This window comes from Dipodomys spectabilis, unplaced genomic scaffold (genome assembly GCF_019054845.1).
Source record: "Dipodomys spectabilis isolate Male_0828 unplaced genomic scaffold, ASM1905484v1 ptg000180l, whole genome shotgun sequence".
In the NCBI taxonomy this organism is placed as follows: domain Eukaryota; kingdom Metazoa; phylum Chordata; class Mammalia; order Rodentia; family Heteromyidae; genus Dipodomys; species Dipodomys spectabilis.
In genome coordinates, this window is record NW_024870857.1 from 510,735 (window position 1) to 529,872 (window position 19,138).

General features: G+C 40.3%; 1 non-coding gene across 1 annotated transcript; it reads left to right on the top strand.

The window, feature by feature from the left end:
• The first annotated feature begins 756 nt into the window (after window positions 1-756).
• Window positions 757-860, top strand: LOC122121059. The gene has a single exon (XR_006149868.1). It is a non-coding gene; the product is annotated as a U6 spliceosomal RNA (small nuclear RNA).
• Window positions 861-19,138: the final 18,278 nt, after the last annotated feature.

The window sequence follows — 19,138 nt, forward strand, 5'->3', positions numbered from 1 at the left end:
TGAGCCTTCTAGCCAAGAGGGGCTCATCACTTAGCTTAGTGGTTTGTCACTTGTCCAGCAAGCCCAAGTACCTGAGTTAAAACTCCAGCACCACCAAAAAGAAGATGAAAAAAAATAACTCCAAATGCCAATAATGTCATGTTTGAGAAACCTATTTGTGCGTGTAGATAATACAGAAAAAAGTAAAAATAAAACCCCAAACATTAACATATTAAGACAGGCACTCACACCTTTAATCCTAGTGCTATGACTCAGGAGGCTGAGATGTGAAGATCACAGTTCAAAGCCAGTCCAGCCCAGGCAGGAAAGCCCATGAGACTCTTCTCTCCAATTAACCATCAGAAAACAGGAAGTGGTGATGTGGCTCAAAGTAGTAAGAGTGCTAGCCTTAAGCAAAAAAGCTCAGAGATAGTGCCCAGGCCTTGATTTCAAGACATTACCATAAAAAAGTAAGAAGATTTAAATTCACTTACATGATTTAGTTCTATGATGATTTTTACTTTATATTCAGAAAAAATAATTTTGAAATAAAACAGTATTTCTTGGTGCTGAAAAAGGACAGTAGGACTTTGTATATACTAAGTGGGTAGTCTATGACTAAGCATTTTGCCCACTCCTACCAGTTAGTCTATGACTAAGAATTTTGTCCACTCCTACCAGTTCAGGTAGAAATTTTTTTCTCAAGATGAACAAGTGTTTTACACATATTAAATGTACTATTCACTGCTTAAGATGGTGTGAAATTTAAGAATTGTGGTGCTACCTTTCGTGGCACATGTGTGAAAAGTGGAATGATACAAAGAAAACTACCATAGTCCTTGCTCAAGTATGATACACAAGCTTAGAATTCCATAAGTCCTGGGGCTTGAACTCAGGGTGTGGGAACTGTCTGAGCTTCTTTTGCTCAAGACTAGGACTCTACAACTTCAGCCACAGTGCAACTTCCAGCTTTTTTCTGTTTATGTGGAATTGAGGAATTGAACCCAGGGCTTCATGCATGCAAGGTAAGCACTCTACCACTAAGCCACTTTTCCAGCCCCATACATTTTTCTTTCTTTTTGGTGCCAGTACTTGGTCTTAAACTCAGGGCCTGGGTGATGTTCATTACTTAGCTCTTTCACTCAAAATTGGAACTTTGGCACTTGAGCCACAGCTCCACTTCTGGCTGTTTGCTGCTAACTGCAGATAGGAGTCTCACAGACTTTCCTGTCTAGGGTAACTGTAAACCATAATCCTCAAATCTCAGCATCCCAATTAACTAGGAAATCAGGCATGAGCAGCTCCTGGACATCAGAGGACACAGAACCAGAGAAAATCTCTTCAAAGTATTCATTGTACAAAGGATTAGCATCTAGAATATACAAAGAACTCCAAAAATTAATTGCCAAAAGAATAATCAAATAAGAGGGCAAACAAATTAAACAGATCTAAGACATAAAAAATGGCTAAAACACACATGAAAAACAATTGACCATCCTTATGCATGAAAGAGATAAATGATCAAAATGACACAAAATTTCATCTGATTCCATTCAGTATGGCTATGTTACTGTCATGAAACAACAAGTCAACTGCTGATAGCTCTCATCTCTAATCATAGCTACTTAGAATATTGCCATTTGGAGGATCAAGATTTGAAGCCAGCCTAGGTATACAAGTCCAGAGATTATCCAGCAAAGGGCTGGGCTGGGAACACTGTTCAAATGGTAGAAATCAGCTAAATGAGCAAGCCCAAGGCTCTGCCTTAGGGTCTTATACCAGAAGAAAAGATTTTTAGAAAAAAACCTGACAAGGATGCGCAAGAGAAAAAAGAAAGGATATACTGTTGGTAAGAATATAAATTAGTCCATCCACTATGGAAACTGGGATGGAACTTCCACAATAAACTAAAAATGTATCATTCCTCATATAACACTCTATGGTATATATACCCCCCAAAAGTCAATCAGTCTACAAAAAAGATACCATCACAGCTATGTTTAAAGTAGCACTATTTACAAGTCAAGCAGAAGCAGCCTAGGTACCCAGGGAACAATGACTGGATAAAGAAAACACCCCCACTCACACACACAATGAAGTATAATTCAACTACAAAAAAAAAAAGAGAATGAAGCAAAGTTATCTGCAAGAAAATAAATGAAATTGGACAACCTACTAGGGGAACACAGAAGGCAAATGTCCATGTTTTCATACATAAGTGGTATCTAAATTTAAGACTTAATCTAAGCCAGGTACCAATGATTCACATTTGTAATCCTAGTTACTCAGGAAACAGATCCGAGGACCCAGGTTTGAAGTCATTCTGGGCATAAAGTCTGTAAGATTCCTATCTTCAATTAACAATTTTTTTTAAAAAGCCAGAAATGAGGGGTACACAGACAAGGAGGGACAACAGGTGAACAAATGCAGCAGTGATACTCACTAGACACTATGTTGTAAATGAACTGTACAACTTGTGAGCAAGGCCAAGAGAGAAAAACTGGGAAGAGGCAAGGGAAGAGTCAAAAGAGGATTGGGTGGGGGGAGAGGGGGGCAGGGGGAGGATGGGAAGGGATTTGAAGGGGAAACAAAGGAGGAGGCTACAATGCTTGATAAGAAATGTATTCATTTGCCCATATAATTGTAACCCCTCTGTACAGTATTTTCACAATAAAAAAAGAAATGTACTCATTTACCTGACTTATGATAACTGAATCCCTCTGTATAACACTTTGTAATTACAATTAAAAAATTAAAAAAATTTAAAGCCAAAAGTGGAGGGGGAAGCTAAAGCTTCTAGAAAAGAATGTGTAAGTATAGCTCGGTGCCCTTGGAATACACATCAGTAAAAGGACATAGGCACATTAATGAAAAAGGAAAACTTTGAAGACATTTATTTGCATGTGAATTTACATGTGTGTATGTGCATACAAACACACAAACATACACACACACTGCCAACAATCAGGAAAAATCTAGAAGCAGGAAATACAAATAGACAATAGCACAACATTTCAGCAGGCACATACAAAATTGGATCTTCACCTGACCAATTAACAAAATTCTGCTCAAACTCAGTCATCATTTGATACAAATTAAAATTACAGGTATAACAACATGCAAATGTGAGGATAACCAAAAAACCACCATGTGAAAAAAGGAAGAGGATAGTAAGGATTGCATTAGGAGAGGAAAGTAGAATCATTACTTGGGCAAGTCTGTGGCAGTATCCCTTAAAGCGGAATTCATGTGTTATCTACAACTCAACAATCACAAGAAAACAATCAATGCACCCACCTGTGAATAGTTTTCCACTCCTGTGTTACAGATTACCACAAAATCAGGGGCTAGAGGCAGCTTGACGTTTAGGAGGACTGTGAGGTCTTTACTTGTCCAAGTTAAGTTGTAAGCCCCCTTGTTCAAAGAAAAAAAAAAGAAAAAAAAACATGAGCAACATGTATATAAGAATCAGAGACATGACATAGCTAGCAAGATCAATAGAAAGCCCACGGATTGGGAGAAGATCTTTACTAGCCATACAACGGACAAGGGTCTCATATCTAAAATATACTTGGAACTCAAAAAATTAAACCCCCCAACAACAAATCCTCAAAGAAACAACTGCCCAATAAATAAGTGGGCGAAAGACTTAAAGAGAAACTTCTCTGAAGAAGAAAGAAGGATGGCCAATAGACACATGAAAAAATGTTCAACATCCCTAGCCATAAAAGAAATGCAAATCAAAACAACATTGAGATATCACCTCACTCCAGTTAGAACGGCAAAAATCAAGAACTCTAACAACAACAGATGCTGGAGGGGATATGGACAGAAAGGAACCTTACTTCATTGTTAGTGGGAATGTAAACTTGTTCAACCACTTTGGAAAGCAGTATGGAGGTTCCTCAAAAGACTTCACATAGAACTCCCCTATGACACAGCAATCCCACTTTTGGGCATTTACCCAAATGTTTACAAACAAGACCACACTAAAGCTACCAGCACAACTATGTTTATTGCAGCATTATTTACCATAGCAAAGATATGGAACCAACCCAGATGCCCCTCAGTAGATGAATGGATCAAGAAAATGTGGTATATATACACAATGGAATTCTATGCCTCCATCAGAAAGAATGACATTGCCCCATTTGTTAGGAAATGGAAAGGCTTGGAAAAAATTATATTAAGTGAAGTAAGCCAGGCCCAAAGAAACATAGGTCCCATGGTTTCCCTTATATGCAATATCTTGTATACGTATGAGTCAAGCGGAGAAGGTCAGATAATGTGATGTTAGGAAAACGAACCCTTAAATATGTATTTTAATGTTTTTGTTTCTTTCATGCATGTGTTTCTAATGCATTTATAAGATTATCTCTTTGTTGCTTTGTATGTCCCTCCCCCACAGTGTAACCCCTGCTTTCACTATATTTGATGTCAGTATAACTTGTGGAGGAGATGGGGACAAACAAGTCGTTTAAGGATTCAGGTGGACCTGTTGCAACAATGAGAAGTACAAAATGTCATGTCAAAAACGAGCTTTACAATGTCGGTGTGGGGGGGGGAGGGGGGGAAAGATGGGGGGAGGGGGGAGGCTGGGAAGGGAGGTGAAGGGTAAACAAAGGAGGAGGCTGCAATGCTTGGTAAGAAATGTATGCATTATCCTGCCCATGTAATTGTAACCCCTCTGTACAGTATGTTCTCAAATAAAATAAAATAAAATTAAAAAAAAAGAATCAGAGACATATCTTTGTACAATTAAATTATGCTAATGATTTTTTACTTTTTGTGCCAGTACTGGAACTTGAATTCAGAGCCTAGACATTGTCCCTTAGCTTTTTCTGCTCAAGATGGGTGTTGTATCATTTGAGCCACAGCTGCATCTCCAGCTTTCTTTTTTTTTTTTTTTGGTGATTAATGGGAAAGAAGAGTTTCACAGACTTTCCTTCCTAGAATGTCTTTGAACAAGGATTTTCCAATCTCAGCCTTCTGAGTAGCTAGGATGACAGGTGTAATCTACCAAAACCTGGCTGAAATTTTTTTCACATTTTTTTATTGTGAAAATACCGTACAGAGGGGTTACAATTACATGTGCAAGATAATGAGTACATTTCTTATAAAGCATTGTTGCCTCCTCCTTTGTTTCCCCTTCCCATCCCTTCCCATCTTCCCCCACCACGTCCCCTCCCACCTCCCCCCTTGCGCCATAGTTGTAAAGTTCGTAAGTTATAAAGTCCGTTTTTTGACATAATGTCATGTATATCTCATTGTTGCAATGGGTCTACCTGTATCCCTATTTAAATAATTGGTTTTTTCTCTTCCTGTCCCCAAATTATACCAACATCAAATACAGTGAAACAGGGGTTATACCCTGGGGGAGGAACATACAAAGCAACAAAGAAATCATCTTATAAATATGTTAGAAACAATAGCAAGAAAGAAAAAACATTTGAGTCCTTATCTTGGGGTTCATTTCACCTAACATCAACTTATCTGACCGTTTCTGCTTGTCTCAGACATATACTAGTTATTACAAATAAGGGAAACCATGGGACCTATGTTTCTTTGGGCCTGGCTTACTTCACTTAATAGAATTTTTAGAAGATAAAAAAATTAGTAAAATTTATGTAGGTATCTATGAGTGAGCAAGAAGTTGCACATGCTAAGGTGAAAGTCAGCCATTATCCCCCTCATAGTTCTTTCACTCAAAGTCAGAGCACAGCCTGGCTGCCTTTCTCCCTTAGCAACACAGGTGATGGGAGAGGTTATATTAGCAGACTCTGGGGAAGAAGGCCTTCCAGATCTATCAAGTCATCAGCCTATTTGAGTTCCCTGCCACTGGAGGACTGAGGCCCTCATTCTGTTACTGCTTGTAAACTGGGGCAGCAACTCCCCTCCTACAGACTACATCCATTTCCCTGCCATGGGGCTTTTGTAAGATTCTCTTAGAATACAAATCTGTTTCTTTCATCTGGGACCTAGGAGTTCAGGCATTTAGATTTGGCTCACCTACTACTACAATGCCTGCCCTAAAAGTCACTGACCATTTACCTAAGTACATCTCCAAAATCATGATTTTAGTGTGAAAGTAGCATTTTCCCAAGAGAGCCATCTCATACAATTCATAGGTTTCAAGTCTCTTCAATCACAGGAAATGGCACAAAGACAGGTCACTAAGGACCATTGTAGAACTATGCCTAGAACACAACAGGCATGCATGCTCCCAAAGGACACACAATAAAAGGATGTTCAAGGTGGTGTTACTGGAAAAAAATTCACAAAAGTGGACAGTCTCAATGCTGATGAAGAATTGAATGAGTTACTTAGGTATAGCGTCTCCCCACCAGACAGACCTCAGAATCACTGGAATTGTGCAAAAGAAATCAGGCATAAGAGCATATGTGAGGTACATGAGTTTTAAATGTTTGTGTAAAATGGGCAAAAGAAATCAGGTGCTTGTGACTCATGCTTATAATCTTAGCTAAGGGAGCACTGGTCCAGCCCATACAGGAAAGTCCATGAGACTCTTTTTTCCAATTAGACACCAAATAGAAGGAAATGGGGGTGTGGCTCAAGTGGCAAAGTGACAGTTTCAACTAAAAAAAAAAAAAAAAAAAAAAAGCTAAGCAAGAACTTGAAGACCTGAGTTCAAGCCTCAGTTCCTGCACCACAAAGAAAAAAAAAAGCAAGCCTGGCTCTGATGGCTCAGGCCTGTAATCCTAACTACTCAGGAGGCTGACATCTGAGGATCTCTGTTCAAAGCCAGCCCAGGCAGAAAATCCGGGAGACTCTTATCTCCAACTAACTAACCACCAGAAAACCTGAAGTGGTGCTGTGGCTCAGGTGGTAGAGCACTGGCCTAGAGTTGAAGATCTCATGGACAGTGCCCAGGCCCAGAGTTCAAGCCCCACGACCAACAACAACCAAAAGAAAGCAAACTAAAGGCATCACTCTATACTTTTATCAGAACCACAAAATAAATCACTTGCTTCTATATCCACATCTAGCAAGCAATCTAGGTAAACTTCTTCAAATCTGGCTTTGTTTCTCAGGGTTTATCATGATCTTTGCAAATCACAAGCCTAATACTGATGGTGGCTTACTTCAAAACCAACCATAAGTAAGTTGGAAAATGACCCATACACAAACACACATTGAGCTTTCTTCCAAAACAATTATTAACAAACAAACCATAGCAATTTTTAAGCCATGGTCCGCGGAGGTTGGGGGCACATCAATGTTGTGACAAACAAGTCCAAGTGTCACTCTGCTTCCTGGGAGTCCTGAGCGCACCCCTCATTCCAGAACCACAACCCACCAGGACACAGGAAAGCTCAACCCACTGAATCGCCTGAGGCTTAATGAGTGTGGACTTAAACAAAGGGTGTGCCACCCCCCATCCCCCATCCTTTCCACCCCTTTGCCGCCTGCCCTTGGGCTTTACAGTACATTTCAGGACCCAAGTGGGTCAGACACCTGCGGCAGAAACTGCACAGCGGGGCAGAGAACCCGTGGGTCAATTGGTGATAGGGTTTTGCCTAAGGGTAAATACCTCAAAGCCGAACCCCATCCCAGTTGCAGGCACTGTTGAGGTCCCTGAAAGCTGTGGAGTAGGAGCTGGATTGCATACTTGCACCCCAGGTATTACCTACAGCTCCTGCTGTGGTGGGAGCCCAGGTCCAGCTCAGCAATGAATGATCCCTAACACTCCAAGGCAGCACTTCGGAGTAGCTAGGCTTGAAAGCCAGAATCAAGAGGAGAAGAGATGCCGTGGTTACTCAGCTGAAAAAGGTTGGACAGTTGTCCTCCTTTCTTGGCGCTGCCAGCGGGGCTAGTGGTGATTGGGCGGGGGCGGGGGGGGGGGGGGTGGAGGGAGTGGCAGAAGGCTGGGTAGAGTTCAAGTTCTAAGATCTTAGAGGGCAGGCGACTTCCTTGCTCAACCAAGATTGGTTCTTTGCTACTAGACCGCACTCAACTGCTTGAGCCACACCTCCAGCCACTGGTTACTTGTTGAAATAAGCTAGAGAGACCCTTTGCTCTTAAAATGAAAATGTTACTAATATAACTTATTCCTGCACAGGATGTGCTGCACCTACCCCCAATGTATACATCTGAAGCCCTCTTCCTGCGTGTGTTTTCCTCTGCAAACCTATAGGTTGAGTGCTCTCTGAAAACTCTGTTACAAATTTGCAGTTTGACTTTGGAAAACATCTCTGCATTCTCTAGTTCTCAGTAAATGGGGGAAAAAAAACCTAAAACCAGAACAATCCGTAGTATAGTGGGACAAAAATACAAGTGCACATTTGAGCAAAAGGCTCAGAATTTATCATATCTATTATTTCTAGACTAATTTTTTTTTATCATAATTGGCTAGACTAAGTTTTGGGGAACTTATTTTAATCCTATGCCAAAATTCAGGGAATGTTCTGGATGCAAGCTGGTTCAGAACCAGCTAACAAGATAGGAAATTTGTCCCATGTGGTAGATAAACTATAGTGTAGAATTCAATAGCTCCATTTATCACTGGCTCCAATTTTTGTTTTTTTTGTTTTGTTTTGTTTTTGTTTTTTTTTTTAATTGTGAAAATACCGTACAAGGGGGTTACAATTACATGTGCAAGATAATGAGTACATTTCTTATCAAGCATTATTGCCTCCTCCTTTGTTTACCCTTCGCATCCCCCTCCCATTTCCCCCTCCAACTCCCTTACCCCTCCTCCCATCCACCCCCACTCCCCGGCCAAACTTGTAAAGTTCGTTTTTCGACATAACGTCTTGTACATCTCATTGTTGCAATGGGTCCACCTGCATCCCTATTTCAATGATTTGTTTTTTCCCTTCCCCTCCACATAGTATACCAACATCAAATACAGTGAAAACAGGGGTTATACCCTGGGGGAGGGACATACAAAGCACCAAAGAAATCATATTATAAATATGTTAGAAACAATCCCAAGAAAGAAAAAACATTTGAATCATTATCTTGGGGTTCATTTTGCCTAACAGCAACTTCTCTGACCGTTTCTGTTTGTCTCAGACATACACTAGTTATTACAAATAAGGGAAACCATGGGACCTATGTTTCTTCGGGCGTGGCTTACTTCACTTAATAGAATTTTTTCCAAGTCTTTCCATTTCCTAACAAATGGAGCAATGCCATTCTTTCTGATGGAGGCATAGAATTCCATTGTGTATATATACATTTTCTTGATCCGTTTATCTACTGAGGGGCATCTGGGTTGGTTCCATATCTTAGCTATGGTAAATAATGCTGTAGTAAACACAGTTGTGCTTGTAACTTTAGTATGGTCTTGTTTGTGATCTTTTGGGTAAATGCCCAAAAGTGGGATTGTTGGGTCATAGGGGAAGTCTTTGTGGAGTCTTTTGAGGAACGTACATATTACTTTCCAAAGTGGTTGAACAAGTTTACACTCCCACCAACAATGCAGTAAGGTTCCCTTCTGTCCACATCCCCTCCAGCATTTGTTGTCATTAGAGTTCTTGATTATAGCCATTCTAACTGGGGTGAGGTGGTATCTCAATGTTGTTTTGATTTGCATTTCTTTTATGGCTAGAGAAGTTGAACATTTCTTCATGTCTATTGGCCATCCTTCTTTCCTCTTCAGAGAAGTTTCTCTTTAAGCCTTTAGCCCACTTATTTATTGGGCAGTTGTTTCTTTGAGGATTTGTTGTTGGGGGATTTAATATTTTGAGTTCAGGTATATTTTAGATATGAGACCCTTGTCCGTTGTATGGCTAGTGAAGATCTTCTCCCAATCTGTGAGCTTTCTATTGGTCTTGCTAGCTATGTCCTTTGCCATGCAGAAGCTCTGCAATTTCATGCAATCTCATTTGTCCAACTTTCCTTTGATTGTTGTGTTTCTGGATCTCTATTCAGAAAATTTCAGCCTGAGCCAAGGAGACCTAGGGTTTCTCCTATTCCTTCCTGTAATGTTTTCAGAGTGTCTGCTTTGATTCCGAGGTCTCTGATCCATTTGGAGTTGATTCTGGTGCAAGGTGATGTATAAGGATCTAGCTTTAGTTTTCTACAAGTGATTAACCAATTTTGCCAGCACTATTTACTGAAGAGGCTGTCTTTCTTCCATTCTATTTTTCAGCTCCCTTATCAAAGATTAGATGGCTATAGGTCTGTAGGTTCATTTCTGGGTTTTCAATTTGAATCCATTGGTCCTGAGGTCTGTTCTTGTGCCAGTACCAAGCTGTTTTGATTACTATGGATTTATAGTAGAGTTTGAAATTTGGTATTGATATTCCTTCAGCACTGTTCTTTCTGTTGAAGATTGGTTTTGCTGTCCAGAGTCTGTTCCATACGAATTTTTGGATTGCCTCTTCTATTTCCTTGAAGAATGAGGTTGGAATATTGATAGGTATCACATTGAATTTGTAGATAGCTTTGGGAAGTATTGCCATTTTTACGATGTTGATCCTTCCAATCCAGGAGCATGGGAGGTTTTCCACTTTCTAAGTTCTGCTTTTATTTCCTTTTTCAGGTTTTTAAAGTTTCATCATAGAGGTCCTTCACTTCTTTGGTTAAGCTAATTCCTAGGTATTTTATTTTTTGTGGGGCTATTATGAATGGAGTTGCTTTCTTGATTTCAGCCATACTTTTCTCATTATTGGCATACAAAAAAGCCATTGAATTTTGTGGGCCAATTTTTGTTTCCTTCAGTAAAACCCCCAAAGCCAACTATGGCTCTTGACTCTCTTCATTAGCATAAAAATCTCCTGAAGTGGCCTGAACTGATTTCTCCCTCCCTAACTCTCTCTGTCTCTGGATCTCTGTCTCCCTCTCTCTCCTGAGGCCACTTCAGAGAAAACCAGTTTTCCAAAGTGTTCCTTTCAACCTGGTTTAACAACACACACACACACACACACACACACACACACACACAGATTTGGGAGTTAACTTCCTATCTCCAGATTTTTTTAACTCCTTTTTTAGACTGGAGGCAACTTGAACTCAGCAGCTGAGGGGAACCAGTTCTATCTTTCCTCTCTCCAGAGTCAATGAGTTGTGAATGGCTAGTGCCTAAAGGGCACACTTTCTCCTGCCTGGCTCCCTTAATCTAAAACTGGCTTTTTGGATCCCAGACCCAAAGTCCAGGAGTCCTACTTAAGGATAGCCACTGAACCCCCAAGTGGCAAATGTTGAAAGGCAGAAAAGGACATTTACTACAGGGCAGCCATAGGAACATATCACTTCAGTACATCTTCAATCCCCCTCCTGGATATAGACATCCCAGCCCTCAAAGGAAATAACTGGAAGGGGAAGGAGTAAGTATATTATGTTATGCATTGTTAAAACAGTCCCGGCTATTATATCCAGGTGGAGTTTTAGCTCAGTCTTTGTCTCTGAAAGCTTGTGTGGGTGGTCCGTGGCTTTTGGTTGTTCCGTTCAAGATGATAAACACATGGTGTTGCCTATTTGAGGGGATACTTTGCGTTTTGTCACAAGATGCTTAATGGTGTATTGTATCTTTCTTTGAGTACAAGATAGCTGCAAAAGTGTCTGTAGCAGGAACACAGGTATAAAGAACACAGGTATAAAGAGAGGGATTCCAAGATGTCAACTTTTAGTTAATTCACAAGCCCAGCAAGAACATCTTTTCATTTGCCTCTGTTTTATGTAAGAAAATATTATATTTTTCCTTTTCCATTAAAAATAAACACTAAAAGATGTCAGTTTAAAAGTATAAATCTCTTTGAAAATATCTACCTTCAAATTCCCAAAATTAAAAAATCCAGATTCTCCCTGATTTCTTTAATCACATTGATGACTCCAAAAATTCTTTTAGTTCTCCATATGTTTTCATATTTTTTTTGGGGGGGGGGGTCTGGTTGTGGGGCCTGAACTCTGGGCCTGGGCACTGTCCCTCAGCTCTTCAGCTCAAGGCTAGCGCTCTACCACTTGAGCCACAGCACCACTTCCAGCTTTTTTTCTTTTTGCTTATGTGATGTTGAGGAATCGAACCCAGGGCCTCATGCATGCAAGGCAAGCGCTCTACCACTGAGCCACCTTCCCAGCCCCTGTTTTCATATTTTCTATACTTTCTTCAGCTATTGATTTCTAGCTTTATTCATTGTGACCTGATAGGATACAAGAAAATACTTCAAAATTTTTTCTACTTATTTTATGAACTGAAATTATGCCTTTTACATGTAAATAGGAAGAACAGGGGATGCTGGAACCACAGGTAACTTTCAACCATAGGGAGGGCTGGGTGGCAGGGCAAGACTAGTCTCCTAGCCATGGAAAATATTACGAAGGACAAATAACAGGGACACAATCCCATTCACAATAGCCTCAAAACATAATTTTTTTAAAAAAATACTCCCAAATGAACCAAACTAAAGAGATAGAGATCTCTATGAACAAAATGGTGATGCCAGAAAGGTATTGAAGGGGATATCAGAAGAAAGATAAATGTCTCATGGTCATATATCGATCAATATTGTGAAGATGGCCATGTTGAAGTGATCTACCAAGTCTATGAAATCCCCTTCAAAAATCTAATGAATGTATTTCACATAAATAGAAAAAATATCTTAAAATTCATATACAAGCACAAAAGGCCCCTAAAGCCAAAGCAGTCCTCAGCTAGAAGAATAAAGCCCAAAGCCTTGGAAGGCAATGATTTCTCACAATATCCTATTTCAAATCACATTTAAAGAGGAAGTTAGAAGCCAAGGCCTCCCCAGAGAAAATTATCTTGTCCTAGCAGGCTAAAACCAGATAGTAAAAAAAAGACAACGGAAAGAGACATTGTTGCAAGATGTTTTGCAAGACATTATTCCAGAACATCTTGCCTCTGCCCCTCCCTAGAATCTTTTGGGTTCATTATCCTTGCCCACCCCCATGCTGGGAGCCAGCTTTTCTTTGCTAGAGGGGCTTGACTCAACCAAAAAATTATTACCTTCCCAAACACCTAATTAGAATAGGGGCAAGCTGGAGCCCAGCAGTTCAAACTATAATTCTAGCTATTTGGGAAGTTAAGATATAAAGATCCTGGTTCAAAGGCAGCCTGGGCAGGAAACTTGGGTGATTCTTATCTCCAATTTACTATCAAAGACTGTAAGTAGAGTTGTAGCTCAAGTAGTAGAGGGCCAGTCTTGACACACACAAAAAAATGCCTGGCAAGAGCATATCTTCAGCTGTTTTCCGAGGTACAGATATTGGTTTTAGATTAAATAGGGATAAATAAGGGCAAGGTGTGTGTGTGTGAGAGAGAGAGAGAAAAATAGATATGCATAATTAAAACAGTCTCAAAAGGAAGGTATGGCCTGCTTGACTATTAGCTCATCTTTTGTTTCTGGAAGAGTTCCAGAGAAGCTGTTACAACTTCTTTTTACTGGAGCAGAATAGGAACAAGGCAGTCTCCTGAGTTTTGAGCTGTTTGCTTTCAAAGATAAAAGACATAGACTCTTCTTGTTTGAGGGGCAGTTTGCCTTCCACACAACATTCTTTATCTGTGAATATGGTCTTTCTTGGAGCCCATGGTGATTGCAGAGTTGACTGCAGCAGAGAATAGCTCAGATCAAAAAGCACAGATTCAAAGTTGGGAGACTTTTAGTTAATTCACAAGAGCTGCTAAAGTTTCTTTTGTTGTTGGAGGGTCTATGCCCTGTCCCTGAGCTCTTTTTGCTCAAGGCTAGCACTCTTAACACTGTAGTGTTAAACAAAAATGCCAAGAGAGAGAGACAGAGAGACTGATGTCAAGGCCTAAAGACTGATTTCAAGCTCTAACACAAACACAAAAATGAATTTAAAGTACCAGCCGGGTACCGGCAGCTCACGCCTGTAATCCTAGCTACGCAGGAGGCTTAGATCTGAGGATTGCAGTTCAAAGCCAGCCCGTGCACGTAAGTCTGTGAAACTCTTTTTTTTTTGGGTCCGGTCGTGGGGCCTGAACTCTGGGCCTGGGCGCTGTCCCTCAGCTCTTCAGCTCAAGGCTAGCACTCTACCACTTGAGCCACAGCGCCACTTCAGGCTTTTTTCTTTTTGCTTATGTGATGCTGAGGAATCGAACCCAGGGCCTTGAGCATGCAAAGCAAGCGCTCTACCACTGAGCCACCTTCCCAGCCCAAGTCTGTGAAACTCTTATCTCCAATAAACTACCAGAAAACCAGAAGTGGCACTGTAGCTCAAGTGGTAGAGCACTAGCCTTGAGCTGAATAGCTGAGGGACAGCACTCAGGCCCAGAGTTCAAGCCCCACGACCGACAAAAAAAAATACCAGTAACACAAATCAGTAATAGCAAATCTATAACCATTATAAAAACAAATTAAAACTACATTGAGAATCCATGTCACACCAGTCAAAATGGCAATCTTGAGGAAAGTAAACAACAAATGATAGCTGGAATATGGGAGAATAGAGACTCTTCTAATGTGCTGATGGAAATGTAAATTAATGCAGGCTCATTAAAAATCAGTGTAGAGGTAATGCAAACAAAACTAGAACTACCATGTGATCTTGCTACACACCATAGAGAAATCTATGGGCCCATGCTTTTGTGAAATTATTCACAACAACTGGGCTGTGGAGGAATCAGCCTAACTGTCCTATAGAGAATGGAATATATATCTATGTCTGTATCTTTAGCTATAGATAGATACTCACACAAGAGATTTTGTTTACTTCATTGTGTTTTGATAGAAAAAAGTATTTCAAGCTGGGAGCCAGTGACTCATGCCTGTAATCCTAGCTACTCAGGAGGCTGAGATCTGAGGATTGCAGTTCAAAGCCAGCCCAGGCAGGAAAGTCCGTGAAATCCTCATCTCCAGTAAACCACCAGAAAACCAGAAGTGGTGCTGTGGCTCAAGTGGTAGAGCGCTCGCCTTGAGGTGAAAAGCTGAGGGACAGTGCCCAGGACCAGAGTTCAAGCCTCACAACTGACCAAAAAAAAAGTATTTTAATGTGTGTGTGTGTGTGTGTGTGTGTGTGTGTGTGTGTGTGTGTGTGTGTCCTTAGCTTTTTCACTCAAAGCTGGTACTGTCCATCTTGAACTACACATCCACTTACAGCTTTCTGCTGGTTAATTTGGAGATAAGTTTTTTAGACTTGACTGCCCAAGCTGGCTACAAACCATGATGTTCTTATCTCAGTTTTCTGAACAGTTAGGATTAAAGGTATGAGTCACTAACACTTGGCTTTCTTTTTTTGTATATATTGACTTACTTTATGAACTGAAATTGTTCCTTCTATACATAAAATAAATAGGAAGAACAAGGGATGCTGGGAACACAGGTAACCTTTCAGCAGCAGGGAGAGGGCTGGATGGAAAGACGACATGCTCTCAGTCAAGAAGCTGGGTTTTAGGTGTAGTGCAATTTGGTTATCAGCAAAAAAGAGGGAAAGCTCATGGACAACTAGGCCAGAGTACAATTGCTACCACTCTGTATACTCCATCCATAGACCAGATTGCCTACTAACCATTTGGCTTCGTGACTGAACCCCAGGTCCACAAACCGCCTTCCTGCATCCCTAGCAACATTCTCATTAGCCAATCCCAAAATGTTTCAGAGTAGATTGGACATGGTAATGAGCTAACCCTGATGCAGATCATCTGATATGCTAATAAGCCAACTGTAAAGTGACTAGGCCATGGGCTTGACTTGGAACAAGCTCACAGTAAGGAAACTTAGATAAGACCCTGAGAATGGGCCATGAAAACCTAAGCTGACAAGCTGAAAATGTCTTAATCAGAGCACCTGATGAGATTATAACCATTTCACTCCAGACTCAAGGGAACTTTTCCTACCTTCCCCAAGTTTGCATCTCCTGTTATCTTCCCTAGTTCCAGAAATGTGCTCCCTTCAGTGGGTGTAGGGAAATGGACTTGCTTCTTGGTAGACAATCCTCATCCCTTTGCTGTAGCCTGTATATGCAATGTATATTGAGATGTGAAGTTTATTACTTGTTAAAATGCTATTTTGAATTGTTATGTTATTGAAAGATATCTTGCATTTAAGTCTTTATTGCATAACTTCCCAAACACTATCATCTAACATTTCAATATCCCTCAGGCTCTGATGTCATTTCCTCATCCTCTAAAGTCACTTCCTCATCAGCTGCAGCTACACTTCTTCCATGACCTCCTCTATATAATTTCTCTCCTCCTACCATGAACTCTCTCTTGATCTGCTTGCCTCCATCTCTTGCAGGCCAGCAGTTTTATTTCTTTCTCCAAATAAACTCTCTTCTGCCTGAACCTGAACCATGTGGGAGTGTCTTTTAGTCAACCCTTACAATATGAATGCAAATATGTTCTCAAATTGTTAAAAAGCATGTATGAAAGTGTCAAAATAAACCCATTATTTGATAGAATTAACATATGCTAATGAAAAATTATAAGAAATATTGAAGTAAAGGTAGAGAGAGCCTGAAGACATGAGCTCAAGCCCCATTGCTAGCACAATTTAAAAAAATTAAAAAAAGTTAGAGCTGGGTGCCCTTGGCTCATGCCTGTGATCCTACCTACTCATGAGACTGAGATCTGAAGACTGTGGTTCAAAGCAGCCCAGGTAGGAAAGTCTGTGAGACTCCTATCTCCAATAAGCCACATAAAAAGCCAGAAGTGGAGCTGTGACTCAAGTGGTAGAGACCTAGCTTTGCACACAAAAACTCAAGGATAAGGCCCAGGAGGTACAATAAATATATACGATAAATAGAGAGACAGACAGATGATAGAATTAAAGAAGAACAAAGATGGCATTGTAGGTTATACTGAATGAACCAAAGTGAGTCCAAAGATAAGTGTAACTGTCCTTTTGCTTAGTTTTTGTGCTAATACTGAGGGATGATCTCATTACCTAAGAGCTGCCCCTTAGCTTTTTCCCTACTCTGGTGTTGTACCACTTGAACTCTAACTCTGCTTCTGGCTTTTTGATGATTATAACAAGTTAAGATTCTCACACTTTCCTGCCCAGGCTGGTTTTAAACCTCAGTACTCAGATTTCAGCCTCCTTAGTAGTGAGGATTACAAACTGGACTCTTCACCTGGCATCAGTGGGATTTTTGAATAGAGATGAATTGTATAGTAGCAAACAGAGGCTGATTCTGTCAGTTTTTCTTTGCACCCCGATTTACCTAACAAGTCTCTGACAAACATGCAATGGTTCACTTTGAACCCTTTCATGTATATAGTTTGTCCACCATACCAGAAAAATAAGGGGAAATTTTTCATGTGTTGTTTGCTCTTCCCCATCCAGACAATATACAGAATATTTTTTTTCAATTTTGGCATAGGAAAAGAAAAAGAAAAAGTCCCCCAAATTAAAAATAACTTATCCAATCATTATAAAATTACGCTAGAAACAATAGATTTATCTTAATCCTTTCTACTGTATTAAATATCTCAAACATTTTCTTGAATTTTTTGCCTTGCTAATTTGAGATCCAACACATTGGTCTGATTTTTTTCATCAGTGTGTACTAAGAACTAGAGAACTCAGGATCTTTCCCAAGGACAAATGACAAGTCTGAAACAGAGTTAGCAAAATGAGTGAAACACAGTTTTTTATATTCTTAGGTCCAAAGTCTAGGATTCCCAAGTTAGGTCTGGCCTCTCGTCCCCATATGCCAAATAAAGAGACATAGTAAAAGGCAGAGAAAGGAGACTTATTACATAGTAGCCATGGAAAGACAGCACTTCAGTATATCCTCAGACATTGAGAGTGGAGGATGAGAAAAATATGGATAATTAAAACAGTCCCAAGTCACAGAAATAGCCTGGTTGATTGGCAGTTCAGTCTTTGTCTATGGAGGCCTGGTGAGTGGCTGGTCAGTAGGTTTTGGCTGTTCAAGAAGACAAGAAGAGATAAGATGGTATTACCTGTTTGAGGGGGTACTTTGCCTTTTGTCACAGATGCTTATTGTTAAGTCTTGACTTTTCCTGATACAAGATAATTATAAATGACCCAGACCAAAATGCATAGATAAGAGCTGGGTGCTGGTGGTTCATGCCTATAATCCTAGCTACTCAGGAGGCTGAGATCTGAGGACCATGGTTCAAAACCAACCCCAGGCAGGGAAGTCCATGAAACCTTTATATCCAATTAACTACCAGAAAACCAGAAATGGAGTTGTGCCTCAAAGTGATAGAGTACTAGTCTTGAGCAAAAGAGTTCAGGCTTTGAGTTCAAGCCCCACAACTGACTAAAAAAAGCATAAATACAAAGGAGGTAGACTGGGTCCCTGGATTTTAGTTAATTCCAGGCCCAGCAAAAGCATTTTTGTCCTTTCAGTTCTGGTACTTTGTGCTTACATTTCTGTATGATTCTAGAAATTTTTTAAGTAACTACCTTCAGCACTCAGCAAATTTAAAAGAATTACTCAGTTTCCATATATTCTTTTTTTTTTTTGGGTGGGTCATGGAGCTGTCCCTGTGCTCTTCAGCTCAAGGGGAGCACTCTACCACTTGAGCCACAGTGCCATTTCTGATTTTCTGGTGGTTTATTGGAGATAAGAGTCTCATGGACTTTCCTGCCCGGGCTGGCTTTGAACTGTGATTCTCAGATCTCAGCTTCCTGAGTAGCTAGGATTACAGTTGTGAGCCACTGGTGCCAGGCTTCCATATTTTCTATACTTTTATTTGTCCCATTGTGTCCGAACAGGATTCAAAAAAGTACTTCAAAAATATATATTTTTTTATTCTGGTACTTTGACTTGAACTCAGGTCCTGTAGTTTTTATTGCAGTTTTATGGTGGCTCCAGATGTTGATTTGCATTTTGTATTTGTAATTCTTTTTTGCTGTTATTGTTGTTGTTTGTGCCAATACTTCAATACTTCAATCACAATCACAGAGTTCAAGCTCCACAACCCCCCCTCCACACACACACACAAAAAGTCTCACGGATTTTGTGCCAATACTTCAATCACAATCACAGAGTTCAAGCTCCACAACCCCCCCCTCCACACACACACACAAAAAAAGTCTCATGGAGTTTCCTGCCTGGCCTGGTTTTGAGTTATGATCCTCAGATCTCAGCCTCCTTAGTTGCTAGGATTACAGGCCTGAGCCACAGAGACACTTCTAATGTTCTAGTGGAAATATAATTAGTGCAGTCATACTAGAAATCAGTGTGGAGGAAACTCAAGGAAAACTAGAACTACCATGTGATCCTACTATGTTACTAT